Genomic DNA, 13,229 nt, shown 5'->3' on the forward strand with positions numbered 1-13,229 from the left:
TTAACACGCAAAGCCCTGGAATTTTGTGAATCGCCACATTAGGGTAATTGGCCACTAGGTGGCACTCTCTCCATAGCAAACATGCCAGACAATGTGTGCTCTGGAGTGAACCAGTGGATGTAAGATCATTCTGTCCCTCCTTCTCTCACTAAATTGATGTTTCTAATAAAAAAACAAGTAAATTTGTGAAATAAAATTCTAATAGCAGCTATAAGAATTTATCTTAAGCCCTGAAGCTCCAGTGACCCCCCCCCCCCAAATTCTTAGGGGATTATACTGCCACTCCTAGGGCATTCAGTTCCTAAGCAATCTTAAATCCCATGTCTGGAGCATAGGCCTCAGCGTGCGGCCAGCATCCGAGCATGTCTGATTGGTGGAGCTGAAAAGCCCCAGCGTTTTGATTTCTTGAAGCTCATCCCTGCAGTGAGAGAAGCTTTGACTATGCATGAAATATTAGGTCTCATTTGGGTAGCAGAAACCACAGTTACAACTAGGAACCAAAGGTCAACTGCATTTGGAATGCGGCTGCCTCACAGCTACTAGTTGTCCCAGAGGGGTTGCAATGTCCATCAAAGCCTGACTAAACTGTGAGCAGACTGGCTGCCACCCAACACAGCCAGCCTACGTGTCCTGGAAAGGGCAGGCCAGAGGGGAGGGCCCTACTTCCTGACTACTTCTGCTAGAGAAGGAAGTCCCATCCCTCAGCGGCTGAATGTAATAATCAGATGACAGGAAATGGCTTTTCACCATCACCACTCGCATAAGCAAAGGGGAGGCTGGGAGGCCACGCAGGGAGCAAAGCCACGTTGGACCTGTGGTAACCAGCAGTTATGTTTCAACACTAACAACTGATGTGCACCACACCAAATATTAGTTCTGAAAACTTAACCGCACATCACGGTACAATGGCTGATGATGACAATTAGTGAGAATTCTGGTTTCTTTTTCACAACACTCACAGGCTGAGCCTCGTGCTGGTCTCCCACAGCTCTCAAGGCAAAAGCACGCACCTGGCTGGAGGTGCCCCACTCTGATGTGGGCAACGGGTTGATTCACTTTCCATCCAGATTCTGCTCTGCTGCACAGATGGGAATGTTAAGTGAGACCGCTATTGTGTATAAACAAGCACAGTCTATATTCCCACACACCTGCAGACGTTGTGACTGTGCCCTGCAGTTCGCTTGCTGCAAAGTCGGGCTGGAAAGATGGGGCCGATGCAGAAAGGGCTGCTCTCCTGTCTTCCGCTCCTTGTACAGCCTCTGCACGCAGGTTCCCAGACGGACAGCTACATTGCGGGAAGGTGGACATTTTGATCAACACGTAAGGGGTAAGGGGATAGTGGCAGCTTATGGCATCTGCTTGCCTATCTGGATCTGCACATGTAATCAGTTGGTTATTGGTCAACCTGTCTATTGGTTCCATGTCAAATATATGTCCACCATGTAAAGATAAATGAAAATGTGCTGATAAAGAATGCATCAATTCTGATTAGAACATGACCACTTTGAAACGCTTCCCAGGACTAAGAGTTGCTCAGCTTATGTCTCTGAGGACAAAGCCGTTCACACTCTTCCCCTGGTAATCCTACAGTAACTTCTTTCTAGAGCCTGTCAACAGTGCACATGTGTTCATGGATACCTGCCATGTGACGCACGCGCACAAACGGCAGATCATGGCCTCCTGTGTCATGACCAGCAGGTGGGTGAAGCTGACTCGGAGCGGTCCTCCCTTCTACAGACAGCATGGTCACAGTGTCGTCTTCACGTGTATCCACTGGTGAGAGAACAAAGCTAGTACCCACGCTTCCATCTGCTGAAAATGTGGAAATTATCCAACAGGAAAGTATGTGGAGAATGAACAATTTTAAATAACATCTCTGATTCAAGAACTGTTATCAGGGATAAACCCTCTCACATGTGAAAGAATCACTGAGTACTAACACTGGGAAAAAACTTTCTTTTTATATTTTTGATGGTAGCTTACTCTATCCTTCTTACTTCAACAATTATTGGGATCATTCTTGGGTAGAGAAAAAGAAGCTATGAGGTTTTCTACTCTGGGAAATGGAGAAAAATTCAACATGAACACTCAACTTATCAAGGATCTTGTAAGAGATCACATCTGTTCATCTGGGGTAATGTCAGGGGTAATTAATCATCAAGGAGTTTAATTGTTTTTTGATTCAGCTAATATTGTTTTGAGTGGTTAGAGCTGAATCCCAATTAGAGTAGTGAGCACAAAACAAGAAATGTGTAAATGGCAGAGCCAGTGCGTTTGAAGTACAAGAAGAAAAACAGCAAAAGCAAATGCTAGCTCTGGAGAGGAGACACACATACAAAAACTGCCCAGTTCACTTGCAGTCGTCTCTCGAATAAGCTAGAGCAGCGCAGGGCAGAGCCAGGGCGGGGAGAGCACAGGAGCAGGGCAAGGCTTTGTGTCCGGCCTTGAGACTCTCGGTCAAGCAAGGGAAGTTTATATTTCTCTGTATTTTCTTCATGTTAAAAAAAATCCCTCATCCCACCTTCTTACCATCTGAGCATTCCAGAAGACTGGCGCATACTGGAGAACCAGCAGCCAGAGAGAAACAAGTTGGGGTACGGATTGCTGGTCTGTTAGTGGCAGCCTTGTTTTGCTCTGAGTCTGCTGGCAATCTTCCCTCTAGGATGAATTGCCCAATCAATGAGTCCAAGCGCCCTAGAACAATGACAGCCCTGAAGAACAAGGACAGGCCTGAAGCACTGGGTGCGAGGCTTCACAACACAGGCCTGTTTTTTCCCCGTTGGTTTGTCAGAATGGTGACTGAATCATCGCGGGAGGTGGGAAGCCTTACCGCAGAGCAAGTGTGCCACTCAGCAATGCATTCACTTGCAAATAACCAAAGTCAGTTTCCCCACTAACACCTGTGCTTCTTCTCAACGGTGCTGAGAGGCAGGGTTTTTTTTTTTCTTAATTAATCTAGTTTTTCATCGTGACACTAAAATCCAGTGCAGTTAAGTAACATGTTCAAGTACACACTTCCAAATAATAGTCTTTCAGTATTTTTCAAGCAGTAAACAGACTTTAATCTCCCAAATTTTGTGGAAAATGTGTATTTTGAAAAAAAAAAAGCCTTCATGGATTTCAAAGTTTTTAGTACCAAAACAAACTAACTCATTACAAATGTGTCTGACAAAGATTTGCAACACTAAGAAGGTAAAGAAACCAGTCTGGAAAAAAAAATCAGTATGAGGACGGCATGAATTCTGCCAAAATTATACTGGGTCGGGGAGGGAGAAGAAAAGGGAGAGAAAGAGGAAGATGGGGTGGGGAGGGGGAGAGGGAACAATGCCATGTGCTGATTCACTCCACAAAGGTCTCCAAGGCTGGAGCTGGAGGTAGAAGCCAGCAACACAGCATGGATCTCCACCATGGCTGCTGGGAAGACAACTCCTGGAGCTGCCCCTGCTGTCTCCTGCGGGCACCAGCAGCCAGCAGGAATCTGCAGCCGGAGTCGGGAACCCTGGCCTGCAGTCTGCCAGCTGAACCCCGAGCGTAAATGCCTGCTTTGGGGAACTCATGTGAAGAAAAGATGAGGAGATAGTGAAGGTGAATCTTGCAATGACAGACCATCCACATTCACTTGCAAAGGACATCATTCATCTTGTCTGAGTGCTGATGGAAAGGGGTTGGAATTAACATCATAGACACCTCTGCTTTCTTAGCTGAAACAATTCAGATGGAAAAAACTCAAGTGAACTGTTTGCTTGAAGGGTGCCCAAACTCTTGTAATCAGCTCAGCAGCTTACACAAGTGGAGCTTGTTCAGTGAAACTTGGACATCACTGCGGTCGAGATCCTAGGCAAGAGGATGTGAAGCCCCGCTTTTCCCTAACGACCCTGAACACAGCCCACAGCTAAGGCAATGGCTCTGAAGAGCTGCAAACGGTCAGCTGACCCAAAGAAGACTGTTCCAGAGCAAAAGTCAGGCTCGCCACTTGAGCGTGTGGGTGGCTCCTGGTGGAGTTTCCAGAGGTCTGGACAATGATGATGTCTGCTTCTAATGAAGCTGCTTTGAGAAAGCCAAGAAAAGCTTTAGCCGGAAAACCCACCAGGAATTCTTCACCCAAGAGGCCTTGCTGACAACTCTACGTATTCTTCTCAAAAAAGGCCATTTTATGAAAGTTTCAATAGGAAATATTTTAGGCACCACTGGTGGTCCTGGTTTGGCTTCTAACTCCTTTTTCCTGATCCTGAAAAATCTTTAAACATCCCCATTTTCACTTCAGCTAATAATGTGAGAAAGACTACATTGACATGATCACATTTCGGGGGCCCTCAGTTCTTCAGGTTTTGGGGTAAATGAAGGTGAGGGAGTGCACATGGGGCACAAAGGCCACGTTTTTGCAGTTGGCTCTTTAATTCCATTTTGCATAACCTTCTTGAAGTCTTCTCACATAAAGTTGATTGAGAACTTGAAATGTCTTAATCAATGCAGAAAACTCAAGACCAATTTCTATGTGGCCTGATGGGAAATACAGATGAACATGTCCCTTAGTGAAACAGAGACCGCAGGAGAGGGTTCTTTTTCTCTTAGTCAAGGTACCCAGGGGAATATACTTTATATTTTTGATACATGGCTACCTCAAGGTCAGCATGGTTTAGAGGGGGAGCAGTATTGCAAATCAGAGGACCACGTGGGCCTCCCTATGGCAGGAACTGCATGTTGTCTCAATTCTCCTTTGTAACAACCTTCACCCTTGTTCTCTTGGCTTAGAACACTGAAAATCTCGTTTTGAATGAGATATAAATGGGCATTTGTTAAGGGTTGTTCTGGGGGAAGTTTGCTTTCTGAGCATGAGGGGAGACTGTGTCAGCAGCCACATCCTTTGCCCTTTCTCCCTTTCTTGAATACTGACTTGATGGACAGAGCTGCTCTAGGCCTCCTATAGCCATGAAGACAGAAAGCAGCGTGCTAAGGCATGGACCAGAGAGAGGAAGAGCTGCAGCTCTGAGGAGTTCCCAGCCCCAATCTCCTGCCTTCGAACACTCTGTCATGTGAGAGAAATAAATTCCTGTTTGTCCCAGCAACTGTGGGTTGCTTTTCATCTTATTTAAACTTGAATGCATTCCCAATTGGCACCATCTGTAATATAAAGCCTTACCTCCCCCAATAATGTTTTAATATAATAGCCTGATAAACCAAAGGAAAAAATATTGCACCTGTCAGAAAAATGGTAGAAAGCAAAGCCATGTAATTCATGAAATCAGCTTTACAAATTGTGAAGCACAAGTTTCTACTTGTCTACAGCAGTGAAAGAATGATAAATGTACAGGAACAGATAGAGAGCAACTTGCAGTTCACGTTATTATCCCACATACATTCTTTCCTCCCAATCTATTTTCCTGAAACTCCAAGGGAGGTGTTTGCTTTCCTTCCCCAATGGTGTTAGGTGGCCCTGTGACTTGATTTGGCAAACAGGGTGTGGAGAGTAGTAAGAGCTGGCCAGTTCTGTGACTAGATCTTAGGAGATAGTAATGTGTTTCTGATCTGTACTCTTGGTACTTCTGCCATCACCATGCCAACGAGAACATACAGGTTCTAGAATGTTGAGAGCTGTGATGAGTACAGGCGAAATGAATCCCTAGCCAGAGCTATACCACAGCAAGACCAGCTGGCCCTAACCCATGAATGAGAAGTGTCACTGGGTGTCACTGTGCATTATGTGTGTATGTAACATGTGATGCTGTGTTATGCAGCATCTGCGTGTCAACAGCTAGCTGGCATAGAGCCCTGCCAGCACAATCTCATGGCAAGAGCTACAACAACAGTGAACAGTTTGCCAGCTGTTCACTACACTGTTCAGTGCAAACTGTGAGTCAGAGTGACAAGATGATTCTTTTCTGGACAGTTCTTCAGCCCCTCAGGCTCTGGAGAGGCCCTGGGTGCAGGAAGGAGGCAGGACAGGTCTTGTGCTTGTGATTGTGGTTTTAACTTCAGAGAGTTGGGGAACGCTGCTACAAAGGAGGGTTAGCATGAGTTTTAATGTCTTATTTACCAATAAAAGCAGGAAAATCTCTAAAGAATTCTCATCCACCATCTCCAAAGAAACAGAGGCAGGACCCTGGCAGGGCATCACTCACTTGCAGTGCTGCTTTCTGTGAAAATCTGTGAAGAGAGCGTGAAGGTCTTCGTCTTTGGGGAGGATGAGGGACATCACCGATACTCTGCAGTCAGTCCAAGGGGAAGCTAGCTGAGGGCCTGGGATCCGAGGCATGGGCTTCGTTCTGTGTCTCAGAACCAACAGTGTTAGACAGGTCTGGTCTGCTGTCAATGTACACAGAACAGTAAGCTTAAGCTGAAAGATCTCAGTGCACTTTTTGTTCAATCAGCTGAATAATACGTTTAAAAATAACTATCGCTTCTTTTATCCATGTTCCCTTCTTGGCCATCTCTTTATGATCATGCCGTTTCTTTCTACTGTGTGACATGTTGTCTATCCCTTTAAAAACACCCTTATAAGATGACACTGCTACAGTAAACTATACACATTTACAGAACACAAGCTGATAGGTTTTAGACATATGTAGACACCTGTGAAATCACCATAATTAGGTAAGGGACATAGCCATCTCTTCCAGGCACGACCTCCTCCCCCTGCGTCCCCCCTCCCATTTGCACACAGCCACTGATTGGCTTTGTGATATTATCAGTTGCTTTGCAGTTTTTAGAATTTTAAAAATGGAGTCATAAAGTTTGCTGTCTGAACTCTTTCACTGAGTGTAACTATTTTGGTACTCATTAATGTTTGTGTATATCAACACCTCATTCCTTTTTTATTACCAACTAGTACACTATCATATGAACATTCCATGCTTCATCCATTTATAGCCTATAATTTTTTAATGGTTTGAGAAAGTTGCTTAGCAGGAAAGGAGTTTCAGCAGCAGAAAAGTTTTCTCTCTCAGATTCCTGAGAAAGAGTGACTTTATGTGTGAGCTTTTAACAGTAATAAATAATCTTACAAAAATATAGTTATATAAACTGCATGTATAAATATACCAGAAAATAATTATTTAAAAATAGCAAGAAGTAATAGAGTAATGTCCTATAAGGACATTCTAGCTGGATCCCAATTTATTAATAAATAAAAATCAACATTTTCAAAGCTGAAACATGTCCGTATCTGCTAACTTAAACATGTATTTGATCAAATCTTACTCTTTTTGGAATAATGGATCCCACTTCTGTTTGTTCCCAAGAAACAAACAAAAAAATGCAACTTCTTTTTTTTTTTTTTTGCATTTTCTCTTCTTCAGTCAGCTCTGCTATTATCAATAGTCTGCTCTGTAAGATTTTACTCTGCTCTAAAATTCTGCTTAACCAGAAAAGTAACAAAGTCCCTCTGACTAAAGATCCTCAGATATTCCAGAGACATGGTCTTGTGCTCAAAACTGATATTTGTTCTAAATTTCCTTTGGTGTCTGTTGCTGCGTAGCAATTTTCCCCCATAGGGTGGGCAATGCGACACAGTGAGTTGAGGTCTTTTGGGGCATCTGCAGCCTACATCATAGTGCATGGGATCAATTTCCAGCTGTTCTGCTAAGGCACCTGGGAAAGCAGCAGATGGTGGACAGCTCAAGTCCCAGGGGAGACCCAGACAGAGTTCCTGGCTCCTGGCTTCATCCTGGCCCAGCCCTGGCTATGGTGATCATCTGGGGGAATGAACCATCAGAAGAAAGATTTCTAGTCTCTCTCTATCTATATCTATATATCTGTACATATCTATATCTATATATATGTGATATATCTATCATACACCAGCTCTGCATTTTAAATAAATAGAAAATGAAACAAATTATTCCAAATCTTACAAGTCTAAAACACCAACAGTAAACAATATGCAAGTTCAATATACCAGGAATTGTTGAATGGGTTGTTTGGTCATCCTGCCTTTGGGCTCTCCAGAGGTTGCAGTAGAAAAGTCATCCAGGGTTCGAGTTGCCCTATGGTCTGACCCAGGGCTGGAGATGGGTCCCATGAGACTCTTGCCGTGGGGAGTTCTCCATAGGGCTTCTGACATGGCAGCTAGCTTTCCTCCAGAACAAGCAATCAAAAAGAACAATGTCCCTTCTGACCTAGCTGGAAAAATAATCCCCCTCTACCAGTCGCACCAGACAGCCCCATGCAGGGCAGAAGGGCAACAGACACGAGGACCAGGGAGCAGGGTCCCTGAGAGCCATCTTGAAGGCTGCCCAGTGAGTTTTCCAACATATACATGTTTTCAATACAATCACTCTGACGCTAATCCAAGAGTCTTTCACAAACTGGCTTTTACATTTCAGTTAGGGATCCTCCAACACCCCTCACTTCCCAGTGTTGATGATATTTGGCAACAGTCATACATATTTTTTGGTTGTGCAAAATGAAGGAGGGAGTGATACTGGCATACTTGCTTAGCTTCTGGGTAGAGGCCATGGATGATGCTAAACATCCTATAATACATGGGAAATTCTCCCTAGCAGCAAAGAATTACTCAGCTCTAAATGCTAACACTGACAAGGCTGAGAAACCCTGCAACAAACTGCTACCATCTGCTGCAAGGTTAAACATTTTCCCCTTACGATTCCTCCAATACGTCACATAAACACTGCTTTTCATTTTCAGTCAAGTATAATCAGATCAAGCAAAACCGAGTTATCACAGTGCAAAAGCCAATTGCAGGTGCAACGCCAAAAGGGAGAGAGCAGCAGAAATGTATTTGGCCAGGAAGCAGACAACAGAGACATGCACACACACACACACACACACACACACACACACACACACACCACAGCCATGCACGTGTGTGTGTGCACATGCCTCAGAAGAGCCCCGGAGGTGGGAGGGGAAGTTGCCCTTTCATGTAATATATTTGCTGACTTTGCTAAACAGCATCCCACTATTGCTATTTCATTAAGAACTCTCTGCCAAGAGTAGCCTGGGTGACATTGTGAAGTCTATAAAAATCAATGTGGGATTTGAAAGACAAGCAGAGGAACGAGAAAGGGAGTTCAATAGAGTTGTAATGACAACTTGTAGCTTACAAAGCTTTTCTTCTAACCCTCACCAAGTCTCCCTTGCATGCAAGGCTTCAGTGAGCACTCTGAAAGGGCTGAGACAGTAAATTCCTAGCACAGCTGTTGGTTCTGCCAGGGACCGAGCTCCTCCTTCCGAAGGGCTTAGGAGCTGATGAGGAGTGACTATTGGGCCAACTGCCCGATTCAGGGACAGCCTCAGGACTCCTTGTTCTCTCCCACAATTAGGGAGATAAAGAAGATCAGCCTGAACTCTAACTGTCCTTGAATAAGCCAAGCAGAACCCAGCTGGCTGCTGGGCAATGTTCAGAGTCACTAGGATAATGGAAAAGCCGGATTAGAGCAGACCTCCCGTGTGTCTCTAGGCTAGGACATGGTAATGATACTTCATGTAAGGGGGAAATGTAAATGTGCCTTTGCATTGGCAATTCCAGTAGTTGTGCAGTTTCTATGCCTGTACTCTTAACGTTGCTTTAGAAAATGTGACTTAAGAGAGAACTCTAAAGTGATTTTCTCTCTTTCTTACAGGAAACCATGGGAAGTGCTCCCAGAGATTGAGGTACTGACACGTAAGAAACCATTAGGCTATTCTGCAGTTTGACACCTGCTTGGGCAATAATGCAGACACACACACACACACACACACACACACACACACACACACACAGAGCAAGCAAGCAAAAGAGAGATTGATCTCCCATTGCTGCTTCACTCTGCAAATACCTGCAATAGCCTGGGATGACTTTGGAGTCTTCCATGCGCACTGGAGCAACTCTCTTCTTCCTTCAGCAGAGGATGTTTATGCAAATTAGTGTACTCATATAAATTCATTAGATGTTTGAATCAAAGCTTAGGTATAAACCTAGACCTTATCAACATATTTTATTTCAAGGATGAGCTCTTTAATGTAGGAGAATACTGTTGCTCAAAATAGAATGCAGCAAAGGTGTGAATCAGTCATTTCCATTAGGAAAGGGAAATCAGTGAGGAATTGCTGATTTTAAAGACTTGCTCTGGGGCCCAGCGACGTGGCCTAGCAGCTAAAGTCCTTGTCGTGAATGCACCGGGATCCCATATGGGTGCCGCTTCTAATCCCGGCAGCTCTACTTCCTATCCAGCTCCCTGCCTGTGGCCTGGGAAAGCAGTCAAGGATGGCCCAAAGCTTTGAGACCCTGCACCCATGTGGGAGACCTGGAAGAAGCTTCTGGCTCCTGGCTTCAGATTGGCATAGCATCGGCCGTTGTGCTCACTTAGGGAGTGAATCATCAGACGGAAGATCTTCCTCTCTGTCTCTCCTCTCTGTATATCTGACTTTCCAATAAATAAATAAATCTTAAAAAAAAAAAAAGACTTGCTCTGTAGTGTGATTTTTCTCTCCTTAGAAATCACTTGAAAAAAATGTAATGGTTTCTAAAGTTCAACTTGTTGCCCCATTTCAGGTGGCCTAAGTCACCATAAAGTACCAAACCCGTTTGATTTTGCTGAGAATGGTCTTCAGAAATGGAGTGCTTTGCTAAATGCACCTGCTATTTTTCTCCCACAGAGATTCACTGGCAAAATGGCTCTGAAGATGTAGATGAGATGGAGATAGCAATCTCAGTTTCCCTTCTCAGTTGTGACATTTGCACTTTGCTTCACATTGGATAGAAAAACAAAACGGAAGTCTCGCTTTAGCAAGTGCTTTGCTCCTTACACACCATTTTGCTGTGAGGGCATTCATCTCTTCCCATGACTGTACTGGAATACCAAACTCTATTGGGGATCACCATCTCCTCCGTAGATTTAGCAACCAAGTACATAAAAACTTCATATTTTGTGAAGATAAAATTACATGTAGTATGGTTTTCCAAACTATACATGTTTCCCAGCTATTCCGATTTACCTATAAACAAAGTACAATGGCCCTAATCAATGCAGGAATATTTGTCAGTACAAGTGACAAGGACTACTATAAAATATTAACCAATGAAAATTATTATAATGAATGTACAGATTGATTCTTTGTCCTCCATCACAATCGCCTTTCTAAGTCCTGTTTGTGAGCTGTTTACTGTGTGGCTCTCACCCATATCTACTCCGGCTTTGCGATTTTAGCGGCCGGACTCAATTTCTAGTCTCCTTTCCTGAGGATTTTCTCTGGCCACCAAAACCCTCTTTACTGAAGTACATGTTGGGGCAAAGGCACTGAGAGACTCATAACGCTTTTGGAGAAATCCTGGATGATGTGCGATTGCGTGGTGATGACCCTGAGCTCAACAACGCAGCCCTTGCTGGCTTTTCCCTTTCCTGGCACATTTCTCCACTCATCTGTCACAAGATACTGACTTAACTTCGGAATAAATTATTTGTAAAAAAAAAAATTCTTTGTAGTCAAATTTGTGACTTGGGGTCTCCTTTGGGGAGAGTGAAAATATCAGCTACATTCCATGCCTTACTAGTACTCTAATAGCCCTTCTGATCATGTCACGAATCAGAACAGAATCTCTTCTATTTACCAGTAAGATTGTTTTTTCTAGTCAAACTTATACTTCAAATTTGTTTAAATCATTTCAAAAACAATTTGGGTGGCCTGTTTTTTTTTTTAATAGGACATCATATGATTTCTAATGTATAACAATTTCTATTGAATATTTTTATATTATCAATTACATAAATACAGAGGGCTTACAGAGAAAAACCAAATCTTAGCATATAATATGGGAAACAGCTAATTTTTCAGAAATATAGTTCAAGGCAGTATCGTGGAACTGACTGTGAACTTCAAGTACAAAATTTCACAATGACCTTATGAAAAGGAACTACTGCTTTCTAATGTTTATTAGTTTTTGTAAAGATGTGTGTGTTTATTTATTTATTTTAAAATCAGAGCTAGAGAGAGAGACATAGATGATTTTTCCTCCCAGGGTTTCCTCTCCAGCTGGTGGCAGTTGTTTGGGGGAGAAGGGAGCCACTGGCAGCAGGAGCTGAGCTTCCGATGGTTGACCCACACCCAAAGCAACTGTGACAGCTTGCTGGGCCCTCTGGGTCCTCATCACCCGAGCAATGATGGGACAGGAGATCTGTACTTGGTCTCAGCCTTTTGGTTGAGAAGTTGTTCTATGAGAGATCTAAAAGGTATCTGGCTCCTGATAGCAAGGGTTTCCAGTGAAAGACCCAATGGAATGAGCAGGTTAATCAGGTTCAGGCCAGGCCCCCCGCCTTGGAAACCAAGCACTAGCACTGATGGTGTCACCTTGGGCGAGTTATAAACACCTCTCCTAGCCACACTTTCTCCATCTTTAAAATGAGACTAATAATATTTTCTACCAATAGGGGTCAAAATTCAAAGAGACACAGGCATCACAAATAGTGTCTGATGCATTTATAGAAAATATTCAGCAAATGCCACTTTCCGCTCTGATGCTCCTACATGTATGAAAGTACGTTTAAAGAAGCTTATGGGAAGATGCAATGAAAACATGTTTCACGACAAACCAACATGCATCCCTATGTTCATAGCAGCACAATCAGTAATTGCAAAAACATGGAAGCAACTGAAATGCCCATCAGCAGAAGATTGGATAAGAAAGCTTTGGTTCATCTACTCCATGGAATACTACTCAGCTGTTAAAAAAAACAAAATGCAGTTCTTTGTGGCTAAATGGGACCAACTGGAAACTATAATGCTAAGGGAAATGGGTGAAGCCCAAAAGGTTAGATACCACATGTTTGCCTTGATTTAACCTGTAATTTTTGTTTGGTTGTTTGTTATTTTTTGAGCCTGTCATTGATACTGTCTCAACCCAGATGTTTTGAAGAATTGAACTTGTATTATTTTTAACATATTGTTTACTCAATACTATGTCAATTAATTCCATAACGTTGTATATTGTTGCTGATGCTTTATTGGGGCTTTTAACTGACCGGAACTTTACTCTGTTAGCTCTACCTTCAGACCAGAGAAGGTCTCCCCAAGAGACCACTGAACTTATCTGGACAATAAGACGCTGGACTTTATGCTAGGTATATGCTTGCAATGAAGGAATCTCAACTGAACTTGAACTGTGGTTATGCAGCAAGGTGGAGGAATCCACTATGGGGGGAGGAGTGTGGGAGGGGTGGGGGGAATCCCAGTGCCTATAAAACTGTATCACATAATACAATGTTAATAACAATAATAGTAAAAAAAAAGAAAAC

This window comes from Ochotona curzoniae, unplaced genomic scaffold, assembly GCF_017591425.1.
Source record: "Ochotona curzoniae isolate NIBS_2020 unplaced genomic scaffold, NIBS_Ocur_1.0 contig_1274, whole genome shotgun sequence".
NCBI classification, from domain to species: Eukaryota; Metazoa; Chordata; class Mammalia; order Lagomorpha; family Ochotonidae; genus Ochotona; species Ochotona curzoniae.